This window comes from Eumetopias jubatus, unplaced genomic scaffold (genome assembly GCF_037043125.1).
Source record: "Eumetopias jubatus isolate StellerSeaLion01/CBP00866 unplaced genomic scaffold, mEumJub1_p1.0 scaffold_7, whole genome shotgun sequence".
NCBI lineage: Eukaryota > Metazoa > Chordata > Mammalia > Carnivora > Otariidae > Eumetopias > Eumetopias jubatus.
The window spans coordinates 125,325,917-125,346,102 of NW_028274813.1; positions in this window are offsets into that span (position 1 = coordinate 125,325,917).

The following is a 20,186-nucleotide window of genomic DNA, read 5'->3' on the forward strand; positions in this document are numbered from 1 at the left end:
GATCTTCTCTATCACAAAAATAAAAGAAGAGAAGTAGGTATTGGTAGAGGTAGTTGAGTTGCAAAGTTAAATGTCTCATCTGATGGGTTCTTCTCTCTCTCTTTCTCTTCCTCCCTCTCTTAAACAAAAGACAAAGCTATGTATTGGATGAGAGGGAAGAGAAAAATGGGAGTTTTGAGAAAACTGAAAAGCTTTGGAATAATTTTATAGGGACTGGAAGAGCAAGTTGACACATGTCAGCCATTATTGGTGACCATACATTTATAAATGCCCATCTGTATAATTACGGATTTTTCCTCAGCAGTATACAGCTGTCTATATATAAAGGTGAACATATAAAGTCATGTTCATCTGGATAGAGGCTTTTGTTAGACTTCTATGGAAAAAACAAACAAACAAACAAACAAAAAACACCAGGAAAAAGGGAGCTTAAGAAATTGGTAAGAGTGGTTGAAGTGTTGGACCTTGAAATTTTACCAAAACAGGAAGCAGAGTGGTATGAATGAAAGAGGATTAGATAAATTTGGCTGTCTGGCTCTAATTAGCAAAGACTGGAGGTGTTCCAAGGGATAAGCAACATCTAAGGTATATCTATCTATCTATCTGTCTATCTATCTATCTATCTATCTATCTATCTATCTATCTATCTATATATCTCCGCGAGAATTGGTGATTGACATGGGATGAAAAAGAGACATGGAGACAAGGAGATCAAATAATTGAGACATCAGGGAATTGGATAGGACATCCAAATGGACATTGAAATCACCCAAGATAATGGGTTAGGTATGGTATGAAGAAGTAAAGTGAGTGAGGAGTCAATGTGGTTTTTTTTTAATTATGTATTTATTTGAGAGAGAGAGAGAGTGGGGAGAGGCAGAGAGGGAGAGAGACGGAGAAAGAATCTGAAGCAGATTCAACACTGAGTGTGGAGCCCAAATGGGGGGCTCATGACCATGAAATCATGACCTTGCTGAAACCAAGAGTCAGACCCTTAACCAGTGGAACCACCCAGGGCCCCAGAGTAAATGTCTTAAAAAAAAAAAAAAGTGTAGTGATATGGAGTTATAGAAGTTGACTCAGGCAAGATGGCAGAGGAGTAGGAGACCTGGATTTCTTCTGGTCTCAGGAATTCAGCTGAATAGGGATCAGACCATTCTGAACACCTACGAACTCAACAGGAGATTGAAGAGGAGAGTAGCAACAACTCTCTGAACAGAGAAGTGACCACTTTCTGGAAGGTAGGACGTGCGGAGAGGTGAATCCAAGGCGATATTCGGGAGGATAGACGGCGGGGGGGGGGGCCTCCGTCGGCCACTTCTGGCAAGTTGCAGAGCTGCGGAGCACAAAGTCGGAACTTTTAGAAGTCGGCTCCGCGGAGGGACGTCGCTCCAGTGGCTAAGCGGGGGGTGGAACCCTCGCGGGACAGTGTGGTCTCAGGACCCTCGGGATCACAGAAAGACCGGGGGTGCCTGAGTGCGGCAGAGCTCCCAGGTATCGGAGCGGGGAAGCCGGCTGCAGAGACGGAGCCGAGGCGCGGGCTCTCAGCTCGGGGTGGCCATAAACTGTGATCCGCGGCACAGTCGGGCCACTGCTCCTCCAGCAGGGACCCAACAAGCGGCAGAGCCGGGGAGACTCCCCTTCCTTCCCCGGCAGGAGCGGCGCAGGAGCGCACCGCAGGGATCTGCTGGGTTTGGAGACTCCACACGGGGTCGGGTGCCAGAGATAGAAATGCTCAGTCACAGGCCGGGTGAGCACGGAGTGCGGCTGGAGACCGGGGAGACGGGAGTGACTGCTTTTCTCTGTGGGCGCACTGAGGAGCGGGGCCCCGAGTTCTCAGCTCCTCCAGGTGGAGATTAGGAGGCCACCATTTTCACTCCCTTCCTCCAAAGCTGTACCGAGAGCTTGCAGGGAACAAAACCTCCTGAGAGCAAACCCGAGCAGCTTGCTTAGCCCGGACCGACAAGGGCGGGGCAATTCCGCCTCCGACAAAGACATTTGGGAACCACGGCAACAGGCCCCTCCCCCAGAAGATCAGCACGAACAGCCAGCAAGCCAAGACCAAGTTTACCGATCAAGGAGAACCGGAGAACTCCAGCGCTAGGGGAATACTGCACATAGAATTCATGGCTTTTTTTTACCATGATTCATTAGTTCAGCAAAGTTAATTTTTTAAACTGTTTTTTTTTTTAATTTTTCTTTTTTCCTTTTTCAAACAACATCTTATCAATCCCTTTTTTAAAAAAACATTTTTTATTTTTCATTTTTAGAGTCATATTTTATCCCTTCATAGTAGTTACCCTTCTTTTGGCATGTATATATAAGTTGTTCTCTCTTTAAAATTTTGAGATACAATTTCTTCTAACAGATCAAAATATACCCTAAATCACTAGTGTATGGCTTTGTTCTAGTCTCCTGCCTCATCACATTCTCTCACTTTTTTCTTTTTTTTTTTAAATCTTCTTCCTTCTTTATTCAAACAACTTATCTTATCAAGTCCTTTTATAAAATCATTTATAATTTTCATCTTTAGAGTCATCTTTAATCCCTTCATTGTATCAACCCTTATTTTCTACCTATATGTCTTTCTTCCTTTAAAATTTTAGGAGGCACTTTTTTCTAACAGACCAAATTACACCCAAAATCTAGTGTGTGGCACTGATCTATGCACTAGCCGATCATATTTGATCATATTCTGCTTTTTTTGTATTGTTCTTTTTTGTTTTTTATCTTTTTTTTCTCTTTCTTTTTTCTTTCTTTCCCTTTTCCCCTGGTTTCAGGTCTTTTCTGATTTGTATACAGTATATTTGCTGGGGAGATTGTTAACCTGTTAGCATTTTGTTCTCTCATTCATCTATTCTCCTCTGGACAAAATGACAAGACAAAAAAAATCACCTCAGCAAAAAGAACAAGAGGTAGTACCGTCAGCCAGGGACCTACTCAATATGGACATTAGAAAATGTCGGACCTAGAGTTCAGAATCATGACTTTAAAGATACTAGCTGGGCTTGAAAAAAGCATGGAAGTTATTAGAGAAACCCTTTCTGGAGAAATAAAAGAACTAAAATCTAACCAAGTCGAAAACAAAAAGGCTATTGATGAGGTGCAATCAAAAAAGGGGGCACTAACTGCTAGGATAAATGAGGCAGAAGAGAGAATCAGCGATATAGAAGACCAAATGATGGAAAATAAAGAGGCTGAGAAAAAGAGAGATAAACAACTACAGGATCATGAGGGCAGAATTCGATAAGTGATACGATAAGTGATACGATAAGACGAAACAACATTAGAATAATTGGGATCGCAGAAGAAGAAGAAAGAGAGAGAGGGGCAGAAGGTATATTGGAGCAAATTATAGCAGAGAACTTCCCTAATGTGGGGAAGGAAACAGGCATCAAAATCCAGGAGGCACAGAGAACCCCTCTCAAAATCAATAAAAATAGGTCAACACCCCGACATCTAATAGTAAAACTTACAAGTCTCAGAGACAAAGAGAAAATCCTGAAAGCAGCTTGGGAGAAGATATGTAACCTACAATGGTAGAAATATTAGATTGGCAACAGACCTATCCACAGAGACCTGGCAGGCCAGAAAGGACTGGCAAGATATCTTCAGAGCACTAAATGAGAAAAATATGCAGCCAAGAATACTATATCCAGCTAGGTTGTCATTGAAAATTGAAGGAGAGATAAAAAGCTTCCAGGACAAACAAAAACTAAAGGAATTTGCAAACACGAAACCACCCTACAAGAAATATTGAAAGGGGTCCTCTAAGCAAAGAGAGAGCCTAAAACCATCACAGATCAGAAAGGAACAGAGACAATATACAGTAACAGTCACCTTACAGGCAATACAATGGCACTAAATTCATACCTTTCAATAGTTACCCTGAATGTAAATGGGCTCAATGCCCCAATCAAAAGACACAGGCTATCAGATTGGATTAAAAAACAAGAGCCATCGATATGCTGTCTGCAAGAGACTCATTTTAGACCCAAAGACACCCCCACATTGAAAGTGAGGGGGTGGAAAACCATTTACCATGCGAATGGACACCAAAAGAAAGCTGGGTTGGCAATCCTTATATCAGACAAATTAGATTTTAAATCAAAGACTGTAATAAGAGATGAGGAAGGACACTATATCCTACTTAAAGGGTCTATCCAACAAGAAGATCTAACAATTGTAAATATCTATGCCCCAAACATGGGAGGAGCCAATTATATAAGGCAATTAATAACAAAAGCCAAGAAACACATTGACAACAATACAATAGTAGTGGGGGACTTTAACACCCCCCTGACTGAAATGGACAGATCATCTAAGCAAAAGATCAACAAGGAAATAAAGACTTTAAATGACACACTGGACCAAATGGAATTCACAGACACATTCAGAACATTCCATCTCAAAGCAACGGAATACCCATTCTTCTCTAGTGCCCATGGAACATTCTCTAGAATAGATCACATCCTAGGTCACAAATCAGGTCTCAACTGGTACCAAAAGATTGGGATTAGTCCCTGCATATTTTTAGACCACAATGCTTTGAAACTAGAACTCAATCACAAGAGGAAAATTGGAAAGAACTCAAATACATGGAGGCTAAAGAGCATCCTACTAAAGAATGAATGGGCCAACCAGGAAATTGAAGAAGAATTAAAAAAATTCATGGAAACCAATGAAAATGAAAACACAACTGTTCAAAATCTTTGGGACACAGCAAAGACAGTCCTGAGAGGAAAGTATATAGCAATACAAGCCTTTGTCAAGAAACAGGAAAGGTCTCAAATACACAACCTAACCCTACACCTAAAGGAGCTGGAGAAAGAACAGCAAATAAAGCCTAAACCCAGCAGGAGAAGAGAAATAATAAAGATCAGAGCAGAAATCAATGAACTAGAAACCAAAAGAACAGTAGAATAGATCAACGAAACTAGGAGGTGGGTCTTTGAAATAATTAACAAGATTGATAAACCCCTGGCCAGACTTATCCAAAAAAAAAGAGAAATGACCCAAATCAACAGAATGATGAATGAAAGAGGAGAGATCACAACCAACACCAAAGAAATACAAACAATTATAAGAACATATTATGAGCAACTCTATGCCAGCAAATTAGATAACCTGGAAGAAATGGGTGCATTCCTAGAGATGTATGAACTACCAAAATTGAACCAGGAAGAAATAGAAAACCTGAACAGACCTATAGCCACTAAGGAAATTGAAGCAGTCATCAAAAATCTCCCAACAAACAAAAGCCCAGGGCCAGATGGCTTCACAGGGGAATTCTATCAGACATTTCAAGAAGAATTAATACCTATTCTCCTGAAATTGTTCCAAAAAGTAGAAATGGAAGGAAACCTTCCAAACTCATTTTAGGAGGCCACCATTACCTTGATCCCAAAACCAGACAAAGACGCCATCAAAAAGGAGAATTATAGACCAATATCCTTGGTGAATATGGATGCAAAAATTCTCACCAAAATACTAGCCAATAGGATCCAACAGTACATTAAAAGGATTATTCACCACGAGCAAGTGGGATTTATCCTTGGGCTGCAAGGCTGGTTCAACATCCGCAAATCAATCAACGTGATACGATACATTAACAAAAGAAAGAACAAGAATCATATGATCCTCTCAATAGATGCAGAAAAAGCATTTGACCAAGTACAGCATCCTTTCTTGATCAAAACTCTTCAGAGTAGAGGGATAGAGGGTACATACCTCAATATCACAAAAGCAATCTATGAAAAACCTACAGCGAATATCATTCTCAATCAGGAAAAGCTGAGAGCTTTCCCCCTAAGGTCAGGAACACGGCAGGGATGTCCACTATCACCACTGCTATTCAGCATAGTGTTAGTAGTCCTAGCCATAGCAATCAGACAACAAAAAGAAATCAAAGGGATCCAAATCGGCAAAGAGGAAGTCAAACTCTTACTCTTTGCAGATGATATGATACTATATGTGGAAAACCCAAAAGGCTCCACCCCAAAACTGCTAGAACTCATACAGGAATTCAGTAAAGTAGCAGGATATAAAATCAATGCACAGAAATCAGTGGCATTTCTATACACCAACAACAAGACAGAAGAGAGACAAATCAAGGAGTTGTTCCCATTTACAATTGCACCCAAAACCATAAGATACCTAGGAATAAATTTAACAAAAGAGGCAAAGGATCTGTACTCAGAAAACTATAAAATACTCATGAAAGAAATTGAAGAAGACACAAAGAAATGGAAAAACGTTCCATGCTCATGGATTGGGAGAACCAACATTGTGAAGATGTCAATGCTACCTAGAGCAATCTACACATTCATTGCAATCCCCATCAGAATACCATCCACTTTTTTCAAAGAAATGGAACAAATAATCCTAAAATTTGTATGGAACCAGAAGAGACCCCGAATAGCTAGAGGAATATTGAAAAAGAAAAGCAAAGCTGGCGGCATCACAATTCCGGACTTCCAGCTCTATTACAAAGCTGTCATCATCAAGACAGTATGGTACTGGCACAAAAACAGACACATAGATCAATGGAACAGAATCGAGAGCCCAGAAATGGACCCTCGACTCTATGGTCCACTAATCTTTGATAAAGCAGGAAAGAATGTCCAATGGAAAAAAGACAGTCTCTTCAACAAATGGTGTTGGGAAAATTGGACAGCCACATGCAGAAGAATGAAACTGGACCATTTCCTTACACCACACACAAAAATAGACTCGAAATGGTTGAAAGACCTCAACATGAGACAGGAGTCCATCAAAATCCTAAAGGAGAACACAGGCAGCAACCTCTTTGACCTCAGCCGCAGCAACTTCTTCCTAGAAACTTCGCCAAAGGCAAGGGAAGCAAGGGCAAAAATGAACTCTTGGGATTTCATCAAGATCAAAAGCTTTTGCACAGCAAAAGAAACAGTCCACAAAACCAAAAGACAACTGACAGAATGGGAGAAAATATTTGCAAATGACATATCAGATAAAGGGCTAGTATCCGAGACCTATAAAGAACTTATCAAACTCAACCCCCAAAGAACAAATAATCCAATCAAGAAATGGGCAGAAGACATGAACAGACATTTTTCCAAAGAAGACATCCAAATGGCCAACAGACACATGAAAAAGTGCTCAACATCGTTCGGCATCAGGGAAATCCAAATCAAAACCTCCATGAGATACCACCTCACACCCATCAGAATGGCTAAAATTCACAAGTCAGGAAACGACAGATGTTGGCGGGGATGTGGAGAAAGGGGAACCCTCCTACACGGTTGGTGGGAATGCAAGCTGGTGCAACCCCTCTGGAAAACAGTATGGAGGTCCCTTCAACAGTTGAAAATAGAGCTACCATATGATCGAACAATTGCACTACTGGGTATTTACCCCAAAGATTCAAATGTAGGGATTCGAAGGGGTACGTGCACCGCAATGTTTATAGCAGCAATGTCCACAATAGCCAAACTGTTGAAAGAGCCAAGATGTCCATCGACAGATGAATGGATAAAGAAGAGGTGGTATATATACACAATGGAATATTATGCAGCCATCAAAAGGAATGAGATCTTGCCATTTTCAAGGATGTGGATGGAACTGGAGGGTGTTATGCTGAGTGAAATAAGTCAATCATAGCAAGACTTGTGTCATATGACCTCACTGATATGAGGAATTCTTAATCTCAGGAAACAAACTGAGGGTTGCTGGAGTGGTGGGGGGTGGGAGGGATGGGGTGGCTGGGTGATAGACATTGGGGAGGGTGTTCGCTATGGTGAGCGCTGTGAATTGTGCAAGACTGTTGAATCACAGATCTGTACTTCTGAAACAAATAATGCAACATATGTTAAGAAAAAAGAAAAAGAAGAAGATAGCAGGAGGGGAAGAATGAAGGGGAGTAAGTCAGAGGGGGAGACGAACCATGAGAGACGATGGACTCCGATAAACAAACTGAGGGTTCTAGAGGGGAGGAGGGGAGGGGGATGGGTTAGCCTGGTGATGGGTATTAAAGAGGGCATGTTCTGCATGGAGCACTGAGTGTTATGCACAAACAATGAATCAAGGAACACTACATCAAAAACTAATGATGTAATATATGGTGATTAACATAACAACAAAAAAATTGAAAAAAAAGAAGTTGACTCAGCCAAATAATGTAAAACTAAAAACAAAATATGCAAATTGAGATTTTATGAAAGAGGAAAAAATGCCTTTCTGAAAGTGAAAAGACAAATATGTTTAGGGCTTAAGTTTCAGTGTCTTCAGGCAGAATATGTTCTGGTACAGATTTTAGAGAATATTCAGGTGGCCTGGGCCCTGGTCTTTGCCACATGGTTATGATGACCATGTTTTCAGAATTGAAAATGAAATTTATGATGTGGCAGGTGTATACAGTAGTCCCTTCTTATCCACAGGGGATATGTTCCAAGACCCTCAGTGGATGCCTGAAACAATGAATAGTACTGAATCCATATATACTGGGTCTTTTTTTTCCTATCCATGCGTACTTATGATGAAATTTAATTTATAAATGAGGCCCTGTAAGAGATTAACAACTATAACTAATGATAAAATAAAATGATTATTACAATATCTGATAATAAAAGTTCCATAAGTGGGGTCTTTCTATCTCTCAAAGTATCCTCTTGTTCTGTACTTAGCCTTCTTATGATGATGATGATGTGAAATAATACAATGCCTCGTGATGAGATGAAGGGAATGACATAGGTATTTTGATGTAGTGTTAAGCTACTCCTGACCTTCTAATGATACATCAGCAGTAGGATAATCTCCTTCCAGATCACGGTTGACCTCTGATAACTGAAACCACAGAAAGTGAAACCACAGATAAAAGTGGGGCAACTACTGTATGTATTTATAAAACATTATGACAGAATATTGGAAGTTAGGCTTAACAAAGAAAATAAGAGGCATATGGTCACCATAATTAGGATAGAGCTTACAGTCCAATGTGGTAGTAAATGGGTTGTAGGAACAGAATCCCTCCCCCAAACATTTATTTTTCTGCTTAATTTTTCTCTTCTGTGGCATGATTCTTATATTGCCTAGCCAAAGGCTCGATTGAGCCACCCAGGCACCCCTCTGAACCATGATTTGTAATTAAACGGCTTGCAAATGAGGAATCCACTTGCACAAAGATATTTCTACATGTTTTGTTGTTGTTGGCATCCTTCATCCCTTCAGGTAACATCTTTTTCGGTCCACTATTAGGTATTAAATGAGTAATGAATAAGACACAGCACCTATGCCCATAGAACTCACAATAAAAGAAAGACAAATGGTAAAAAAATAAAACTATAATACAGAGCAATAATTCCACAGTAGAGTTATAAACAGTGCTTTAAAAGCACAGAAAAGGGAATGATTTATTGTGCTTTAAATTTTGTTTAAGGATACCATTCACTGAGCCTTCTCCCCTCTGCCTGGCACTGTGCTGTATACTTCTCTTTATCCATGACCTTAATTCATCTTAACATCAATGGAAGGTGGGTATTTTCAGTACTATTAGTTAACGTATGAGTGAATTGAGTAGTGCAAAGGATAAACAAGTTATCCAAATTCTCACAGCAGTCAAGTCACAGAAATGGAATGTGAACTCAAGGCTGTTTGACCAAAAAGACCCATGAGTTATTTTCATGTCTCAGCTGTGCAATGTTTTAAGTTTGGCTTTATTTTGAACACTTAGCCAGGCTAAGATTCAAAATGGTGGTGATCACTAATATGTTTCTGAGAGCTTTAGAAACTACATGAGTATCTGTGATTTTTTTTGGGATTTTCTTGTTGTTGTTGTTGTTCCTGAAACACTTTTCCTTCTGAAGCTTTTATAGCCTGAGGTTGCGGCAGGCATTGCTAATCAATCCTGGCGCTAGTCATAAATGAGCTGAGTGATCCCCAAGCTCTCCCACCTTCTGCTCTAGGTAGGCATAATTAATTGAGCAAAATCAACAGGAAAATGGAACATATCTGCCATCTCTGTTCTAAAAGATAAACTGTTCTGGTGAGTATAAATTTAGGAGGGAGATACACTTTTGAAGGAAGATTAAGTAGAGGAGGCTCATAGAAAATACCTAGATGAAGATTTAGTACATAGTAGGGGCTTTTGAGGTTAGTAGACTCTTGATAAATTATAGGTTGGGTACATTTTAAAGAGAGAAGATGGTTCCCTTTCCTTTATTTCCTCTGTATTATTTAATCTCTTGATCTGTCAGGAGGGCTTCTAAACAGAGTCTCTACTTCTTTGTTGATAATATGGGGACTTCAACATGATGTTGTCTAGGATGAGTGAGGAAAGAGAATCTGAACGTGGTGTCTCTTAGGCTCCAAGTGCCTGCCTCAGAACACTGACGGATGGCTGCGTGAGGGCTGAGGGTAATTATGTTGGTCAGCTGGAGGGCTTTTACAAGTCCTGTAATCTGTCACCCCTAGAAGCCTGCCTTCTCCTTGAAAGTGACAGATGATGCATTGAGCCACAGTGGTAATGTAAACCTCAGTGTGTTCCAGAATCTCACATCTACTGTTCTTATGACAGGCACTTCTTTTATGTACTATTTATTTCTCTCTGGAAAGTTCTGTCTAGACACAGCCCTAGTTTCCAGGGATATTCCTAATCATTAATGCATTCTCCTCAAGTATGAGAAATGAAGTGCAGAATAGACAATGAGTCTTTCTGGAGCTCTGAGTTAGGATCCATTTAGAACTGGAAGGATGGTCCACTCTGAGTACAAGCCTCTTTTGCACTATACTAGGACGCAAGCATCTTAGCCAAGCCCTTTGCCGATGATTCAAGCTTGTTTCACTATGCTAGCAATAGTCCAAGATGGCATTTCTATATCCTTTCCCCCAGTTAGATTAAATGGGTTGTATTCCATCACTATATGAAGTATATTCTATTTCTAAATACATAAAATGACACCTTCTCCCAGTGCTCCGCTCTCATTATTCCTCTTACCTGGCTTTTCCTCTTTCTTTTCCTTTGGAACACATTACCTTCTGATGTATTGCATATTTACTTAGTTCCTTGTTTTATTGTCTTTCCTACACTGGAATATAATGAAGAGCAACTTTGTCTTTTTTTTTTTTTTTTTTTTTTGCACAGTAGCCTCAGAACATTGCACCCCCTTGGTACATATTTATTCAAGTTTAAATAAATGACAGATACCAAAAAATAATTCTTTAATGCAGAAAACTTCACATGATACAGTAGTAGGAATACCGAATCTGGAGTCAGAGGGGCTCTTGTTCTTTGGGACTCACCAGTTTGGTGGGAGGGGTTGGCGGGTGGCAGGGGGCACTTCATCTCCCTGAGACCTTGATTTCCCATATCAGGGACAATAATTCCTGCCCTCCCTATAATAGGGGATTTCCCTGAGGTTCATATGGTGTGAAAGTATCTTGAAAGTTTTCAATTATACAAATATCAATTACAGTCACCCTAGAAGAGGATCATGATGTCAGGGCTGAGAAGTAAGCCGTGTTTTCGTGGCAATATCAATGTGCAGAGCGTCTGGGAGAACTTTAAGATCATGCTCACTGAGGGGTTCTGCAGAAGCGTGCTTTGTCCATCCCACTCTGAGCTCTGTCCCTCCCTTTCTTCTTTACTTCCTTTACCCCTTTCTCAATATTATGTACACCTTAATTTGCTCAAACAAAAAACATGCTTAAGTAAAATTAGCAGTTTATACATGCAAAGCCAGTTATAAATTTGTACTGTTAAGATGAACTGGGAATTGATTTTGTTTTGTTGTTGTTCATTCAGTGAAATTGAAAGATCCCTTTCCCTTCCCCTTTGCCTGATCTAGTAAAAACCTGAGTATGAAGTAACTGCAAGGTAAGAAGTAACTTTAGGTAGAATCATAGTCTGTCTTAGGCAGCAGAAGTGTTGAGTGAGCAGATTCATGCCTGGACTCAGAGTCTCTTCCAGCCTGCAACACTCTTTCACTGACGGATAAAAGATAGGTTTAGTCAGCAGGATCAGATTAGGGTTCTTCTATCTATGCACATAAAAGGTTGGGCTTGGACCCTGTAACTGGGCAGAGAGTAAGAGTTTTGGAGTCAGACAGAGCTAGTTTTGAGCCCTAGTTCTGACACCTGTTAGTTAAGGCTTTTTTTTTTTTAGATGTCCTTGTTTATTTGAGAGAGAGAGGTTGAGAGAGAGAACAAGTGGGAGGGGCCGAGGGAGAGGGAAAGAATCCCAAGCAGATTCCGCACGGAGCACAGAGCCTGATGCGGAGCTTGATACCGCGACACTGAGATCACGACCTGAGGTCAGATCACGAAACCAAGAGTTAGATGCCACCCAGGAGCCCCTAGTTAAGGCTTTTTGAGCAGATAAATAAAGTCTCTGACAAAATAATGGCATCCACCTTGTAGAGGAGTGAGAGTGACTTGCTAACCCAAATGTGAGTGGGCTTGGATTATATGCCAAGAGCAATGATCGGATTTAGGGGACTGTGGAGAACAGCAGACATATACGGTCCTGTCTCAGCAGGTCACACTTCACCCTACATGGCTGCTCTAGCCTCCCCCTTTCCCGATTCCTGTCATTTCTGACATGGTCGCCCCACACGCAACCTCTAGATTCGTACTGCAGGCCACGTCCAGTGTCATTACCCAAATATTTCAAACTTACAGGGTCGTGTCATTGTTACTTCCGAGAACATAGTTAATACATATGGGGAATTTATTCTAATCAGTTTAATAAGCCGATTACATTCATTTAGTGTACGGAAAAGAGAATGGAGACTGACCCCAGAGTTCTCTCTCCAGCAGCATTCAGTGGATCAGTGTTTCCCAAGATGCAGGTGACTTTCAGCTAGTGATATGTGAATAGATTTTCTGTTGTATGTGAGCAGTGCTTTTAGTTTTCATTGCTATGTATTTTACTTAATTTACTAGAAAAAAAAAACAACATAAGTCCATCAAAGTCATGATTGATTTTATGTCTATCATGACTTATGTAGAACAGTGAATTAATTGAATTAAAAGTATTAAATTATACAGGTGTTATGCAGAGCTGGCAAAAGACAGTGAAGGTAGAGTTTAATGGAGGGTTGGAAATCCCATTTTGGAGATGCCCTCTGTCATTTTCTTATGTATCAAAGGGCTAGTTCTGGAGGACAGAATTTTCAGCCCACTAAAAAGGGAAGGTTGATAGGATTAATGCACATGTACATATATTGGTAATGTGCAGAGCCATTTCACATATATGATCTTAATGGATCTTATAACCGTGCTGTGAATTAATGAGAGAGACAGACAGACAGACCAGAGAGTGGAATACTTGGGCTATGAACTGAATGTGAACTCCTGTAACTCACAGTGTCGAAGAAGAACATCACAGAAGGATGGCTGAAATTGTAGTTGCTCCGAAAGTCTTGTTATGTGAGAGGACTTATGGGCAGACCACGGGGTGATCGATTTAGAGAAAAAAATAATTAAAGGAAACATGGAATTTTTTTTTTAATATTAAAGGCTACTCTGTGGAAGAAGAAACAAACTTATTCTGCATTGATCCAGAGTGAAAGACTAGGATTAATAGCTGAAGGTTTCAAGAAAGCCGCTTTTTAATCAATGTGTGGCTGACCTTTCAAATAATTAGAATTGTCTAGTATCAAGCCCTGGTCAGCTTCCTTAGGCTGCCTCTGTCCCTCCTTACTGAATTCAGTTTTTCTAAATACTCCAGTTTCCTTTTCAACTGTCCCCCATGCCAAAGGCACTAATACAAAGTTTCTTTTCCTTCCTCGTCCCATTGCCTCTGCATGGACATTAACTGGAATTTTCTATGTCAAGCATAGTCACATTTTCATTGCTTGGCCTCTGTCAACAATGGACCTATACTTTAAATATACAAATGAGTTTTATGTGAAGGTAGCTTTTCCCCGTGTCGGAAAGGTCTACAGTCCTTTCCCAAAAGTCTTTTTAATCAACATAATTTTGAACTTCTTTTGTCTATAGTGATAGTACTAGCTCAAAAAAAAAAAAAAAAGTCTGAAAATGTGGCCTGGCTTTCTGCAAATGACCTTGAGGAAGCTATTTCCCCTTTCCGGGTTTTAGTATACTCATTTTCTAAAATTAATCATGTGGGCTGGAGGATCTCAGGGGTTTCTCTTGGCTCTGATTTTCCAGAATTCCATTAATCAACTTTCCTCATAGTGGAGTAGGCAAACTCTTAATTATCCAATGAAACTTTGATAGATTCTGTGTAAATAGCTGTAATTCTTTCTTTGTGTTGGATTCACTTAGGCTCTCCCCTAAATAAATAATCAGCTGCCTAATTTAGAATTGTATCCTTAACATGCCTAGTGTTTATGTGTAGGTCCGAGTCACAAAAACAAAACAAAACAAAACAACAACAAAAAAAACAGAATGCTTTATTCACAAATGTGAACCTTTATTTATAATTTTAGGTTTGCAAACCAGCAGGAAAAGGCCTTCCTATTTTTAAATCTGGTAAGAAGTACCTCTCTTTCCCTGTCTGGATGAAAATAGTAATATTCTTTTTTCCTAAGAAATTGAAAACCTCATGTGTCTCCCAGATATTCCAGTATAGATTAAGGAAAGGAAATTTGTGGTGGAGAAGAGTTAAATTACATAATTAAAAAAAAATAACAGCAAAAAGAACAGCTTCATTGGGATATAATTCAGACACCATACAAATGACCAATTTAAATATACAATTCAATGGTTTATGTTATACACACAGTGTGAGATATTAGAAATATAAAAATATAATATATATACTTATATACACATATATATACATATACAGACATATATATATATTTCTTCTCCTGGTTCTTGACACAGAGCTCCTAAAATCCCTCTAATTTCCTAAGTGATGAGAACACTAGGAACATCTCCTGTTCTAATATTTGTCTTTGACCCTGTCCCTGACACAGGGTTCCTAAAACCATGTAAATTCCTATGATAGGAACACTAGGAGTATCTTTTGTTCTATTGAGACATCTCTTGGGGGTGGGGGTGGGCATGCTCTTGGATGGCTCCTGCTCACCAGAAAGACGGAGCCATGATCAGAAGCTTGGAATTTTCAGTAGCACCCCATCCCCAGAGAGGGGAGAGGGGCTGGAAATGGAGTTAATTACTGGTCATGCCTATGTGAGGAGGCTGCCATAAAATCCCAATAGTAGGGGGTTTGGCAACCTTCCAGGTTGGTGAACACGTCCACACAGGGAGGGTGATGCACCCCAACTCCATGGGGACAGAAGCTCTTGCACTTGGGACCTTCCCAGGCCTTGGCCTGTATACCACTTCATCTGGCTATTTATCTGCATCCTTTATCATGTCCTTGATTAAGGTGGTAAATGTTTTATGTTTCCCTAACTTCTGTAAGCCACTCCAGCAAATTAATCAAACCCAAGGAGGAGATTGTTGGAACCTCCAGTCTATAGCTGGCAGGTCAGAAGCATTGATGTCTGAGGTGTGTCTGTGTGTGTGTCTGTGTGTGTGTGTGTGTGGAGGTGCAGGTCAGTCTCATGGGACTGATGCCTTAACTTGTGGTCTCTGATGCTATCTTCTAGTAGACAGTGTCAGAATTGAGTTAAATTCTCACTCACCCAGCTGGTGTCACAGATAATTGCTTGGTGTGGGGACAAAAATCCCATGCATTTGGTGATCAGAAGTGTCAGAAGTGTTTTGTGTGAGTAGGAAAGGACACTCACAGGAGAGAACACAGTGGGGAAGGACTGAGGTTTTCCCTACATAGAAAGATGGAAAAGCTGAGTTTTTTTTTCTCCCCTTTGCATACAGATTTCTGCAACCAACACCACAGTGAATTTTAGAACCCCGTGTGCATTCGTAGGGACTCCCTACCCGTCTCCCCCTCCCTGCTCCCACCTGCCCCAGTCATAGGCAACCACTAATTTTTGTTGTCTTTACAGAATTGCCTCTTCTGAACATTTTGTATAAATGGAATCACACCATATGTGGCCTTTTGTGGCTGACTTCTTTTACCTAGCATAATGTTTTCAGGGTTTATCCAAATTGTAGCATGTATCAGTATCTCATTCCCTTTGATGGCTGAATAATATTCAGTTGTATGGATTTACCACATTCTGTATATCCATTCATCAACTGGTAGACAATGTGGGTTGTTTTAATCTTTTGGTTATCATGAATAATGCTGCTAGGAACATTTATGTATGTTTTTTGTTTGTTTTTTGTGTTTTTTGTGGACATATGTTTTAATTTATCTTGGATGTATACCTAGGAGTGGAATTGCTGGGGCAAAGAGAAACTTTATGTTTAAATTTTTGAGAAACCCCCAGACTCTTCTTCCAAATGTCTATACCATCTACATTTACACAAGGAGGAGGGTTCCAATTTCTCCACATGGTAGCCAACATTTGCTATTATCTGTCTTTTTGATTATAGCCACCTTAAGTGGATATGAAGTAGTATCTCATTGTCATTTTTATTTGTATTTCCATGATGACTAATGATGTTGAACATCTTTTTATGTGCTTGTTGGTCATTTGTATATTGTCTTTGGAGAAATGGCTGTCAAGATACCTTGCCTGGGGAGCCTGGCTGGCTCAGTTGGTGGAGTGTGTGACTCTTGATCTTGGGATTGTGAATTTGAGCCCCACATTGAGTGTAGAGATTGCTTAAAAATGAAATCTTGAAAAAAAAGATATTTGCCCATTTTTTAATAGGATTGTTTTGGGTTTTTGTTTTTTGAATTGTAAGAGGTCTTTATATATTCTTCATACCAGTTCCTTATCAGATATATGATTTGCTCTGCAAATATTTTCTCCCATGTGGGTTGTTTTTTACTTTCTTAATGGTATCCTTTGATGCAAAGAAAAAAAATTAATTTTAGAGAAGTCTCATTTATCTATTTTTTCTTTTCCTTGCTTATGCTTTTGGTGTCATAAGAGCCTATCACCAAATCATAGGTCTTAAAGATTAATCCCTCTATTTTCTTTTAAAAATTTTATAGCCTTAGCTTTTACATTTAGATTTTTGGTCCATTTTGAGCTAATTGGTATAGCCTGTGTGAAGCTGGAGGTGAAACATCATTATTTTCCAAGTGCATATCCCATTGTCCTGGAACCATTTGTAGAACAGACTATTTTGTCCCTATTGAATAGTCGTGGCACTATTGCTGAAAATCAATTGACCATAGATAATATGGGTTTATTTCTGAATTCCTAATTCTATTTTATTGACCTATATGTCTTTCCTTATGCCAGAACCACACTGTGTTGAATACTTTATTATTTTGCAGTAAGTTTTGAAATTAGAAAATATAAGACCCCAAATATGTTCTCCTTTTTCAAGATTGTTTTGGTTAATCTAGGGCCCTTAAGTTCTCATATTATTTTACAATCAGCTGGGAAATTTCTAAAAAAAAAAAAAAACTGTTATTCTGATAGGAATTGGGCTGCATCTTCATATCAAAGTGGGGGATATTGTTATTTTAACAATATTAAATCTTAAAAAAATAATATTAAATCTTCTGATCATTGAACATGGATATCTTTCCATTTATTTAGATATTTTTACTGTTTTTAAGAATGTTTTGTACTGTTCAGAGTCTAAGTTTTATACTTCTTTTGTTAAATTTACTGTTAAATATATCTTTTTTTATTCTATTATAAGTGGAATTGTTTTCTTAATTTCATTTTAGGATTGTTCATTGGTAGTTGTGGCATAATACAAAAACATATTTGTTTTTTTTTTTTTCTTTATTGCTGGCACAGAGCTCCTAAAACTCTTGGAATTTCTTGAGTGATAGGAGTGTCCTCTGTTATTCATAATGAGTCCCTTTTGATCACATCTGAGTTTATGCTAATGAGGTTCCCTAGAGTGGGACCCCTCTAGATAGTGTCCGGATGGGGTTGGTCACCAGAAAGACCCAGTGATTAGAGGGTTGGAACTTTTAGCCCCACCCACCACCAGGAGGGGGTTGGGGGTAGTGTGGATATGAAGATTGAGCTCGATAAAAACTCCTGAACAATGAAATTTAAAGAATTTCTGGATTGGTGAACACATCACAGTGTTGAGAGAGTGATGCACCCACAGAGGGCAAGGAAGTTCTGCATAGAACCTCCCACGCCACCCATACTTTATTTACCTGATGGGGTAAAGCATTTCCCTGAGTCTATGAGACATTTTAGTAAATTATTGAACTTTAGGAGCAGGGGTCAGGGAAACCTGTAAGATATAGCTAGTTGGTCAGAAGCACAAGTAGCTCTTGGGACTTGCAACTGGTATCTGAAGTAAGAACAGTCTTGTGGGACTGAGCCTTAATTTCTAGGAACTGTGCTAACTCTAAGTAATTAGTGTCAGAATTAAACAGTAGTTAGTGTGGAAATACCTAGTTGGTCCACAGAGAATTGGTTCTTGGTGTTGGAAAACACCTGAGTCATGTACAGAAAAAACAAAACAAAACACAACAAAAAACAATGATTTTGATTTATTGATATTGTAATCCTGCAATTTTGCTTGATTCCTTGATTAGCTCTAATAGATAATAGTGGATTCTTCAGGATTTCCTATATGTAATCATGTTACCTGCAAGTAAAGATAGTTTTACTTCTTCCTTTCCAATCTGGATGTTGGTCATATCATTTTCTTGCTGAATTGGTCTGGCTAGAACATCCAGTTCAATGTTGAATAGAAGTGGTGAGAATGGATAAACTTTTCTTTTTCCTATGTTAGGGGGCATTCAGTCTTTCACCATTAAGCAGGATGCCATGTGTTTTCAAAATGACCTTTTCTAGGCTGAATAAATTCCCTTCTTTTCTAGTTTGTTGAATACCTTTATCATCGAAAACTGTTAGATTTGGTCAAATTCTGTTTCTGCATTTTTGGAGATGATCATGCAGTTTTTGTTTTTTTATTCTATTGATATGGTATATTGTATTAATTTGTTTCTGAGTGTTAAATCACCCTTGCATTCCTGGCATAGATTATACTTGAGCATGGGGTATATTCTTCTATATGTTGCTGATTTGGTTTACTAATATTTTCTTTATTTTTTTAAGATTTAATTATTTATTTTTAGAGAGAGAGAGAGAGAAGGAGAGATGGGGGAGGGGCAGAGGGAGAGAATCCCAAGCAGACTCCATGCTGGGCATGGAGCCCAATGCAGGGCTCAATCCTTGACCCTGAGATCACCATCTGAGCCAAAACCAAGAGTCAGCTGCTTAACCGAGTGTGCCACCCAGCCACCTTGGTTTGCTAGTATTCTCTTGGGGATTTTTGTGTCTATATTGGTAAGAGATTGTTGTGTAGTTTTCTTCTGTTGTGGCATCTTTGTCTGATTTTGGAGTCAGTGTAAAACTCACCTAAGAAAGAGTTGGGGATGTTCCCTCCTCCTCTGTTTTTTGGAAGGTTTTTTAGAGAATTGGTATTATTTTAAGTTTTGTAGTAAAGCACCAAAGTAGCCTTCTGGCCCTGGACTTTTCTTTATGGATATATTTTGGATTACTCTTTCAATGTCTTTACTTTTTATTTTTTTATTTTTTTTAAAGATTTTATTTATTCATTTGAGAGAGAGAGAGAGAGCCCGGGTGGGGGGAGGAACACAGGGTGAGGGAGAAGCAGACTTCCTACTGAGCAGAGGGCCTGACACAGGGCTCAATTCCAGGACTCTGGGATCATGATTTGAGCCGAAGGCAGACGCTTAACTGACTGAGCCACCCAGGCACGCCTGTCTTTACTTTCTATAGGTCAGTTCAGATTTCTCTTCTTGAGATGGTTTGGGTAGTTTGTGTCTTTCTAGGAGCCAGATCATTTCTTCTAGGTCGTCTAATTTGTCGTCATACAAATGTTCCTGATATTGTTTTATAAGACTTTTATTTTGGGGTGCCGGGGTCATGATTCTGGGGTCCTGGGATTGAGCCCTGTATTAGGCTGCCTGCTCAATGGGGAGTCTGCCTCTTCCTCTCCTTCTCTCTCTGCCTCTCCCCTTGCTCTCTCTCTCTCAAATAAATAAATAAAATCTTAAAAAATTTATGAGACTCTTCATTTTTATAAGATCAGTAGCAATGTCCCCCCTTCCTTTATTTCTGATTGTAGTAACTTGAATCTTCTCTCTATCTCCCTCTCTTTCTCTCTCTCATCAGTTTCCTACAGATTTGTCAATTTTGTTGTTTTTTTCAGAGAATAAACTTCCGGTTTTATTGAGTTTATCTATTATT